Source organism: Sceloporus undulatus, chromosome 7, assembly GCF_019175285.1.
Source record: "Sceloporus undulatus isolate JIND9_A2432 ecotype Alabama chromosome 7, SceUnd_v1.1, whole genome shotgun sequence".
Taxonomy (NCBI): Eukaryota; Metazoa; Chordata; class Lepidosauria; order Squamata; family Phrynosomatidae; genus Sceloporus; species Sceloporus undulatus.
Genome location: NC_056528.1, coordinates 40,291,894 through 40,302,895, shown reverse-complemented (window position 1 = coordinate 40,302,895; position 11,002 = coordinate 40,291,894).

Sequence of the window (11,002 nt, the reverse complement as noted above, 5' to 3'; positions counted from 1 at the left end):
CCAGAATGATACTATGGTTGATGGCATCGAACACTGCTGAGAGATCCAGCAGAACCAATAGGGACACACTCCCTCTGTCCAGTTCCCTGCGGAGGTCATCCACCAAGGTGACCAAAGCTGTCTCTGTCCTGTAGCCAGGTCTGAAGCCAGATTGAAATGGATCTAGATAATCCATTTCATCCAGAAACCCCTGAAGCTGGAAGACCACCACTTACTCCAGAACCTTGCCCAAGAATGGAATATTAGAGACTGGCCTATAGTTATCCAAAATAGTAAGTAGCCCCTGACCACTTGGAACAGATCTGCTGGATGACACTGTGCAGACGCAATAGTTGCAGAGAAGTATAATTTCTTTCCTGGCACCATTGCCTTGCCACAGTTCTTCTAATGGGCCTTAGCCCATTTTCGGTTGAATTCATTCTCAATCTATCAAAACAAAACAAAATCCAAAACACTTCTGGTACCAGGCATTTCAGATAAGGGATACCTCAATCTGTAACAGGATTCCAGTCAACAGTGTAATGGCCCAAGCTGGATATAACTAGGGCATAAGTGAAATCAATCTGATTTACATGTTACAAGAAAGGACACATCAGACCAGGGGTAGGCAACCTGCGGCCCGCAGGCCAGATGCGGCCCGGCGAGGCCTTGAGACCGGGCCCAGCCCGTCCTGCCGCCGATTGCCGCCGGCCTTTGGCCTCTCGTGCGCAGGGGCAATTGTCTATAGAAGCCTCAGAAACATGCTATATATAACATTTTTTTAAAAATCAGCAAATTTTTTCACATGTCCTCCACTTTTTTTTTAAAAAGTGTCCACCATTTGAACATTTTGTCCTACTTTTGTCCCGGTTTATTTATGTATTTAATTTTTAAAAATTACTTAATTATTTGTTTTTTGGCTTCGGCCCCCCAGTTTGTCTGAGGGACAGCCGGCCCCCGGCTCAAAAAGGTTGCCTACCCCTGCATCAGACACACAAGCTGGGCCTAAGCAAAGCTAATCATTGGGCCTGCAAGATCACTCCCCAGTGGAGAATGTTGTGTGCTTGCATGCTGATTATCATCTCAGAACATGACTGTCATTTCATCAGAAAGGCGGCACCAAACATTAAGTGTAATTCATTTAAATTCCAAATAGATTAATTCTATCCAATTGACATTAACATGAATGCTGAATTAGCTAGGCACACAAAGAAAGATCCCTGGGCTTTTGCTGTAGGTCATCCATATTCTTTCATTCATCCCTATATTATTTATTACAATTAAATTTATCTTCAAAGAAGTTTTAAGTAATGTGGCACTGGGTCGTTAAGTTAACAATGTCACAGTGCTCTTGCTATCTCGTTTGGCTTAATTAGAGGGCAGAGGCTCATCAATGATACCAGCAAGTCAGAACTGATAATTGGTATTAAATTGTTCCAAATTCAAATGTTGGTCTTTAACCATGAGAGAGAGAGAGAGAGAGAGAGAGAGAGAGAGAGAATATGAAATATCAGGTTAGATAGATAGTTTTCCACATGGAAGCTATGAGTGAATATAGCCATGGATAATATTACAATGAAATTTATTTTTTTTAGGAGCTCCCATAGACACAATCCTCTTGTTTTGCAAGTAGATAAGGTAGAAATTAAAGTTGACATGACCAGACACTAATAGTGCAATCTTTATAGCTATCTAGATTTAAGACAGGTTAAATTCAATGGGACTTAGGGCCAGAACAGGCCAGCGTAAGAAACCAGCTTCCAGCCAGCTTGGCGATGTAGTGTACACACAACGCATGCCCCCAAGATGCCCGGAAGCTGGCTTCATGCCACCCGGTTGCCCACACATGGGCACTCAGATTGTGTGGCGTTTAGATGCCACATGCCACCGAGTTCTTAAAGCCAGAGACATGAAAAGCTAGCTTTTCCTGGTGCAAAATGGAATGGCTGTTTGTCATTTCTTTTTTGGCCAGCAAAAAGGCAGATTGGGGTCACAGTGTGTGGTTGATGTGGCCCCAATCCAGTTTTGTCAGGGGAGGCTTCAAGCCACCCCTTTGGGGTGATCTGTTTCGCCCCTTACTCCTAGATAGTTCACACAATACAGTTATGTTGAAATGAGTTATTTTTTAACTCATTAATGTTTTCTTCTGAGTAAACTTATAGGGATTTAATGGTTAATGTTTCTTATTAGCCAGTCCCTTTGCTTTGTTTTGATTGTTGGCCCTCCCAGACTAAAAAGATAAAACTTTTAAAACTTGCATTAATTCCTTGCCTTGTGTACTATGAAAACTGCTACACAGCAAAAAAGAAATGCAGGAAAGCTAATTTTAGATCAGAGCAGAATATTCCTGGTTCTGGCTGGCTGCTTGAAAAACTAGTCCAATCCCATTCCACATAGTATAGCTTGCAAGGCTGCCATACTACTTGGAAAGCTGGATTTTATCCAGGTTCTAGGCTTGCTGCCTGGTGTCCATTGGACCATCATCTGACTTGGATTTAAAACTTACATTTTAAAAAGTTAGGCCTGGTACAAATGCGTGCTTTGTGGCACCCTGGGGCCAAAATTAGTGTTCAGGAGTGTGGAGTAGCCACACACTCCCGAACCCTAGCAGTTGGGGTTGGCACCATCATGGCAGCCTCCCATTTAGAACATATCTCCCTGTTCTAAATCCAACCCCTCAACCTTATTCTGTTGTCCCAGATCAGTTGTCACTGTAAAAAAAATGATATAAATGTTGAAACATAGTGAAAGAAAAAAAGTAACAAATTAATGTGTGTAATTTGCATAATTAGAATTCAAAGTTGAACAATTTACATAATTGGAATAATATGCAAATATGCAAATTAAATGCCTGGATTACAGAATGTTCATAATGATGTGCTTAATATGCAATTTATATGACTGGATTTGAGAAAATGGAATATGGCAACCCAACAGCTTCCTGCCATCTAGAAAACAAAGAAAGTTTGGTTATTTCTGTGTACTTCCAGAGCATTATTCTAGTAACTTCCCTAATGCTTTTTGGGACCAATACCTGCTCTCAACTGATTCCCTCACTTGCCCCACTCTGTCCAGTGTATGACTGTGACTCTGCCAAGAGAGGTGATAAATCTATTATGGATTTTAGTTTGAACTGTAAAAGAGTTATCAAAGTGCTAAATCTATTTTGGGAATAGGCTTCAACATCATGGATTATTCCTTCACAGTATGGACTATAACCTGGAATGGATTCATTTGCCCCCACTGACTTGGAAGCTGTCAGCCCCCAGTTGTCTGACTGCACCCCAGCCATAGAAATCATTGGCTTCTTTTCTGGGCTCCAAAAAACTGCCTGTCTTTCTGTAGCTACTCCACTCATAGAGCCAAAGTACTTTGGTTAAGTGCCTGCCACTCTACGGTGTCGCAGTGCATGGGATTCATGAGTTGAGGTCTCTATGAAAGTCATATATATCTCTTGCTACCCTCATTCCTATCGGGAGAATGCTACCATTTGACAGCTCTCACAGAAGCAGCAATGAGGTAGTGTGTTATATGGTGGGACTAAAGTAGCAATTACAGTTGTTTATGCAAATGAGCTTTCATGATTATAGTCAGATTGTAAATCATAAGTGAGAACAGAGGGACTTGCTCAGAAATTGTTTTCTACTAATAAGCACATGTAAGACTGCTTTCAATTGAAACATGGGTCCATTTTGCAGTAACAGCAGTTAGGTCACCAGGGCAGGTCACTTCTCAAGTGTCCTGTTAAATTAACAAGTGGATTTCACGTCATTCCTAGGATCTTTCTTTTAATTCTCTTATATATGTGCAGGGGTCACTAAGGGTATTGAAGAAAAAAAGGCTACATTGCCATGAGGAGAAAAGATATACCCACAGTTTTCAAGGAAACACTCCTGTGAGATTCTGCCTTTTTACTCTGAGGACCAGAGAAGAAGGTCCAAGCCATGAGATTCAATGCCAGGCATTGAGATCTTGGAATCCTACGGCTGCAAGATGGCATTAAAAGGAGATTGGAGATATGCAAGGGCCCTAATTATTGTAGAGATAGTTAGATTTGCAAATAGCTTAAATACCCTAAAGGCACCAGATCCTATCAGATCTTAAAAGATAAGCAGGGTCAGCCCTGGTTAGTACTTGAATAAAACACTGCCAATGAAAACCAAGTGCTGTAGCCTTTATTTTGGAGGAAGGAGCTGGCAAAACCACCTCTAAGTATTCTTTGCCTAAGAAAACCATATGAAATTCACGAGGCCTCCACAAGTCAACAGGCAACTAGGCTTCCTTGGGTGGATCTGGCTGAGTGGCAGCTGGCTGGGCAGCTCAAGACGGAGGGTAGCAAGCCAGTAGGATGGCACTGGGCAGGCTGCCAATGCTCCCCAACAGCCCTCACACTGGGTGTCACCAAGGCTAATGATGCCTTGCTAATATTGCTATTTTTCTGTTAAATTCCAGGTTCATTATCCAGTGGGGCATCCTGATTTGTGGCCACGTCATGGTTTACTGGACTGCACACCAGACCTGAAGTGGCCAGTTTTTTTGGGGGGGGGGGGGTTGTTACAAAGATCTGCTGTTCTTTTGTTTGAGGAGAGCATTGGTCCTCCTCCCAATGTGATAGTCAATCACCACAGTGGGAATGACTTAGGCTTATAGAAGGGAAAGGCCCTCATTCTTCAGGCTTTCCATGAGATACAGAGCAGATGACTACATGTAATGTTGGCATTGTCAACAATCTTGTCCCAAGATATTGACCAGACAAAAGAAGGGTGAACAGTGAAATAAATAATGCTCTGAATATGGGGTTGGATCACTTTCTTCCCCATCTGGCCATAGTTTTCCAGTGCCTACAGCTCTGCAGAGCAGATGGCATCCATCTCTGAGAGGAAGGAAATAGGTTGCTCCTAGAAGATCTGTAGTGGGAAGTAAACACCCTATTGTCTGGCCTGGTGGGAGAAAGGAATTAAGCAGACACTTGTCCATTTTGCATGGCAGGTAGCAGGGGGAGAATATAAGAGTTTTGGTGTACACCTTGGCACTCTTTTGCTGTAGGTAGAACTCTGGAGCTGCCTCTAGAGATGGCTGAAAGGCCCAACACCAATTCCTTGCTAAGATATGGGTGTGATCTCCATCTACACTAACAACAACAACAACAACAATAATTTGTATCCCGCCTCTCCCTGTATTGGATCGAGGAGGGTAACAACAAACAAAAACAAAAAAATCAAAAATGACTATCAATAGATAAAAGCATAACAGGACATATTAGATCCTAGTTCCCCAATCTCCCTTCCACCCTAAAATAACATTAAAAACAATTCCCAATAAAATGGTTAATAAAATAAATTGAGATCAAAGTCCGGTGGGTACAGCTAAACAAATGGAGAGTGAAAATTCTGAGGAAATCAGTTTGGGAAGGCCTGCCGGAAGAGATCCGTTTTTATTGCCTTCTTAAAGGCCTCCAAAGATGTTAGATAGTGGATCTCATCCAGCAGGTCATTCGAGATTTTGGTATACTAGCTGTGTGTTTTTAAGAATACATGTATGAAATTTGCTGACTTGAATTGAGGGCCTTTGACTAGCTATTCAAATGTTTGCGGTGAACTGTGTTTATGTAGGTCTCAGTGATATCACGTTTTATTTTCTGTACAGGAAGGATGGGAATCATGTGATTCTCCAAAAGTTGTTGGACTGCAACATCCAGCAGCCATGACCTTCATGCAGCTTTCAGATTTCTTGGAGTGCAAATCACAGTATTCCTTACCATAGGCTGTGCTGCCTATGGTGAGGAATACTGTGACCTGCACTCCAAGATACAGTATCTGAAAGCTACATGATGGTCATGGCTGCTGGATGTTGCAGTCCAACAACTTTTGGAGAATCACGTTTCCCAGATAGGGTGATTCCCAGAGAGGGAACCACATGATTCCCAGATAGGGTGTCCCCTATCCCAGAGGATACCTCCCCCATCTCTCTAGGGTAGCAAGGGGCACTTTAGTTCCTTCAGACACTGACGAACTACTACTCCTGTATTCCCTTGCCAGTAACCAGTAAACAGAGTTTAACATCTCAAGGGCTATTCATGCATATTCCCTGATCCTAGACCCCCCAAAAGAGGACAGCTCAACCACTCCAGTTTCCCACAGCTCAGAACAAGTATGCACTCATTTTAGATTCAGTTTCTGTTGTCCCAACCTATCAGCTCAATGTAGTTGCCAAGACTACGAAGTCTAATCAAAAAGGTCAGTTACATAAGGGACTCCTCAAGTCATCTGATCCTGCTGGGCCTGAATGCTTGCTTCCTTCAGGTATCTGTACAACATATACAGAGATAGCTGTGTTGTCCATACATCCAAGTACAATAATATCCAAAATCCACAAAACAGCAATGTCTGGGGCAACTAAAATGCACAAAATATGTGATGCAAGCCTTCAAAGTTTCATCAGGCAAAAGTTTAAAAAAATCAAACAGGAGGGGAAAAAATGACAGTGTTGGAGTCACAAGCCCACATTTTGTGAGGATGTTTAGATTTTTGCTCAGTAAAGATGGTACAGGTCATTCCTCCTTTTGGCAATGTGGGCTCTGGGAGGCAAAGTCATAAAGTCCAGGAAATAAAATTTAAACTCCATTAGCAACACAAAAAGAAATAATTGGGATCCAAGTTGCCTCTGTCATGTGCAAGGCTACTCACCCCATCCTTTGGCAGAGAGCATTGAATTTCTCAAGAGGTCTCTGTGACACTGCAGGGATTAAAGCAGCAGGTCTGCTTTCCTCCAAACTTCCCAGAAGGTAAAAGAAATAAAGGACTTTGAATATTTCATAAAGATTGCTTAATGGTTAATGAAAGTATGATTTGTGTCCCACCAATAAAGCACAATAAGCCACCTATTTGGTTTGACTTTATTAATTCTGTCTCAAGTTTTCTACTGAGACTTAAAAACCAGCCTGAGAAAACCATGGTGAAGCTGCCTTTTAAAGCCAAGATCTTTTTGTGGTTACCCTGCCACTTGCAACAATCACAAGGGAGTTGATTGTAAATTTCAAACAAGTGCAAAAGGCAGTCATTGGTACTGATTTTCAATATGGCTTGCCTCTTAATATGTTATGTTCCCCCTAGTGCAACAAACTTAAAAGCACGGGACTTGTGTACACAAAGGCATTGCTAGATTGGGCCCAGGGAGAATATTTTTCACTAGAAGTTAAGATTGTTTATAGTTCCTAGGAGGATTTTTTTTCATAAATTAAACTCTTTCCCTATAAACTGTTTATGATAATCACTGCAGTCCAGGAAAGTCAAAGCACAGCAAAGCAAATCAGTAGAAAAATAAATGATAATCCATTCCATAGTGAGGGGGCTAAGGTTAATTATGCAACCATTACATGCAATTAAAAATAAATATTCACCCATACCTGCTTCTAGCTAAGTTACATTATTCTTTTTTCTCTGTCTGGAAGCCCTACATTCATGCATTGCTCATATATAAGAAACTGACATACTGCAGCAGGAACAGGGTCATGCTTCCGGCTCTTCCCCCAATGCAGTATTTCTAGGCTACAACCAATCAGTTTTAGTTCATAAAATGCAGAAGTCACACAGAGGCTCCACATGATCAGAATGACATTTCAGATCTAAACTCAGGAAAGTTGGACTAGTGGTAGCCTACTAATACAGTGTAATGGATGGCCCTGTTCCTGGTGTAAAAACATGCTCTGAAGTCCGATTTATGCATGTATTTGCCCTTAGATAAGGGAGGAAAATCCATCCCAGCTCTTTCAGGCAGTTAACTGAGTTTTGGAGATAATGGGCACTCATGTATACTTCACAATGCTACATTGTGCTACCTCTTACAAGTCTTAACTAAAGAGATTATTGAAGACTTCCGTATTACCAAAATCAGCCAGCAGAGTGCACCTGGGGGATGAGGGATGGTCGGGTGGCAGCGGAGCAGCAGTTTTATGTGCAATATCACCCTTTCCCCCCCCATTCTGCTCCAATCACATCCCATGCACGGCCAGGGAAAAAATGGCTGTGAGATAATCTCCTAAACTGAGTCTGAAAATCAGGCCCCTTTTGATTTTATGTTCCAATACTACTCCTCTATGGGTCTGAAACATGGGTCACCTATCGCCAACACCTACGACTCCTCGAACACTTTCATCAGCGCTGTTTACGCACAATTCTAAATATACACTGGACTAACTATGTGACAAATGTTGCTGTCCTTGAGCAAGCAGGGATCACCAGCATTGAGGCCATGCTACTGAGGACACAGCTGCGCTGGGCAGGACATGTTTCTAGGATGAAGGACCATTGCCTCCCAAAAATAGTATTTTACGGTGAACTCACCACGGGTCAGCATAAGAGGGGCACCCCAAAGAAGAGATACAAGGACTCCCTGAAACAACATCTCAGGCTTGGCCAAATTGATCACCAACAATGGTCTTCCCTGGCCTCGCATGGGGAGGCATGGAGACACACTATCCACGATGCTGCAGCCTTTTTTGAAAGCTCACACCGAACAAATCTTTAAGAGAAATGACAACGCAGAAAGAACCGCAACCTGGAAACATCACCCAAGGAGACTTTCCGCTGTGCTTTTTGCAACCGGACCTGTTTATCCCAGATTGGCCTTTTTAGTCACCAACACGCTTGTACAAAGTGCGGGATGAGTCCTTCCTGAATCTTCATTCGCGAAGCAAAGCCAGAGAGACTTGGGCTTCATTGCCTGGGCCATGCTTAGTGTTGCCAGGTCTCAGTGGTGCTGGAGAAGAGTTCTATGGATACTACAGACTGCTAAAAAGACTGATAAATGGTTGCTAGAGCAAATGAAGCCTGAACTGTCTCTAAAAGGCAAGATGATTAAACTAAGACTGTCACACTTTGGCCATATCATCAGAAGGCATGCCTCACTAGAAAGGACAATAATTCTTGATAAGGTAGAAGGGAGTAGGAAAAGAGAAGGACTACTTTCCAGGTTGCTAGACTCAATCAAGGAAGCCATCATCCTGAATCTGCAAGACCTGACCAGGACTGTTGATGATAGGATGACTTGGAGGTCTCTCATTCATAAGTTCACCATATGTCAAAGTTCACTTGGCAGCGTTAACAACATTTAAATGACATGCTGAAACAACTAGGGTTGATGTGTGTGTGTATGTGCCTTCAAATCACCAATCATGTATGGCAATCCTGTAAAATTCATATGGTTTTCTTAGGAAAGGAATACTCAGAGGTGGTTTTGCCAGTTCCTTCATCTGAAATATAGGCTACAGCACTTGGTTTTCATTGGTGGTCTCCCACCCAAGTCCTAAGCAGGGCTGAGTTTGCTTAGCTTCCAAGATCAGACGGGATCTGGTATTTAGCCCCTGACCAATGCAAAACACTTAATGACATCACTAAAGGCTGTTCGTACATCTCAGATTTTATCCTAGAAACCTCTAGGAATCTGGATCAGCGATTATATCCATGCTATTACATTTGCCTTCCCTCAACAACCCTATCCAGACGAAATGGCACTACTATTGGCCCAGGTTGCCTGAATGCACGGCAAGTCCAGGTTCTTTCTCTTTCTGTTGAATTCAATTATTCCCAAGAGCAGCCATGCTAAAAAGTTGGAAATCCCTCAAACATTTACCATTCTCAATCATTCTTTATCAAATCAATGACATCTTCTGAATAGGATTTTTCAGAACGATGAGGGTGCAGGTGGGGGTTTGGGGCTGTTTTCATTAGAATGAACAAAATGGGTCTCAAGTGCAGTCAGGCTGGCTTACTCACAGTTTCAATTATTTAAAAAAAGAACCAACAGATTTGTGTTAATGCTTGTTTAAGCCTCCCCCCCCCCCCCCGAATTTAAGGAATAAAAGCCACTAATGTGATTGCACACACCTATGGAGAAGTGCTAGATGCAGAAGAGGGTTTAGTGTTATTAAAAGACTGCAGCTATTGTGTATGACTATGACATATCACTGTCATTTTTCAATTGCTGGCATATCAAAAGAGAGGAAGATTAGATTACAAACTTGATGACCCTTGGTTAGGAAAATGAGATTAGAAAGAAGTTCTGCCAACTCCTTTATGGAGTAAATTATATTATATGAGTTGCACAGGTTTTTTTTAATGGAAAGAATTGAAATGTGGGCTATGTCTGCTTATGCATATTCAAGACTGATCTTTTGGCAAAGTACAGCACCAATCTAACACAGCTCAGAGCATGAAAGATTATTATTTTTTAAGTAATTAATTACATGTATGGTTCCAATGTGCCCTCCAGTAGTTAGCTAGCATTATAGCTACCATCTTTTGAGATCTGATCTTTACTTTCCCATGGCTTCAACATAAGTAAAACTGTGTTTTAGTTACTTTATAAAAGTAACATAAGTCACAGCAGATTCCAGTAACTAAATTATGTTATATTTCTCCTTTTTAGGATTGAATGTAATATTCCTAAAGTGAGGCCATCCTTGCAAAAACTGGAAAAGTTACCTTTTGGATTAAACCTCCCAGAATCCCTACCCAGCATGACCCTTGGTCCATGTTAGCTGGGGACTTGGGATGTTGTAGTCCAAAAAGTGAAAAAGTAACCTTTCCAAACTCTGTACATCTATAACTACAAAAGTAATGAACAGTTATAGCTACTTCAAAAGAAATGAAGTTACTACGGTTACATTTCTACAGTGCACCTTCTCCATACATGGGTGCACCATACACACTTCTGGTTTATGTGGAAGCCATACTGCAATCTATTGAATGGTGTGCGTGCCCTTGGCTTACGCGGTATTTCTCTTACATGGTGGTGGTGGTGGGGGGTCCAGAACGGATTCCCACATAAGGCAAGGCTCCACTGTTATTGCAACCATAGCTACAGGTTACGTCTTCCAATATTTCACAGATGACGACTGGGATATGTATGGCCAAGCAATGTCAGATTGTTATAAAAATGGTAAAAGTTATTAAAGAGGAAGAACACATGAACCAGGAGAGACTGCAGCAGTTTGTGTTTGCATGAGTCTACTCAAAAGGGCAAC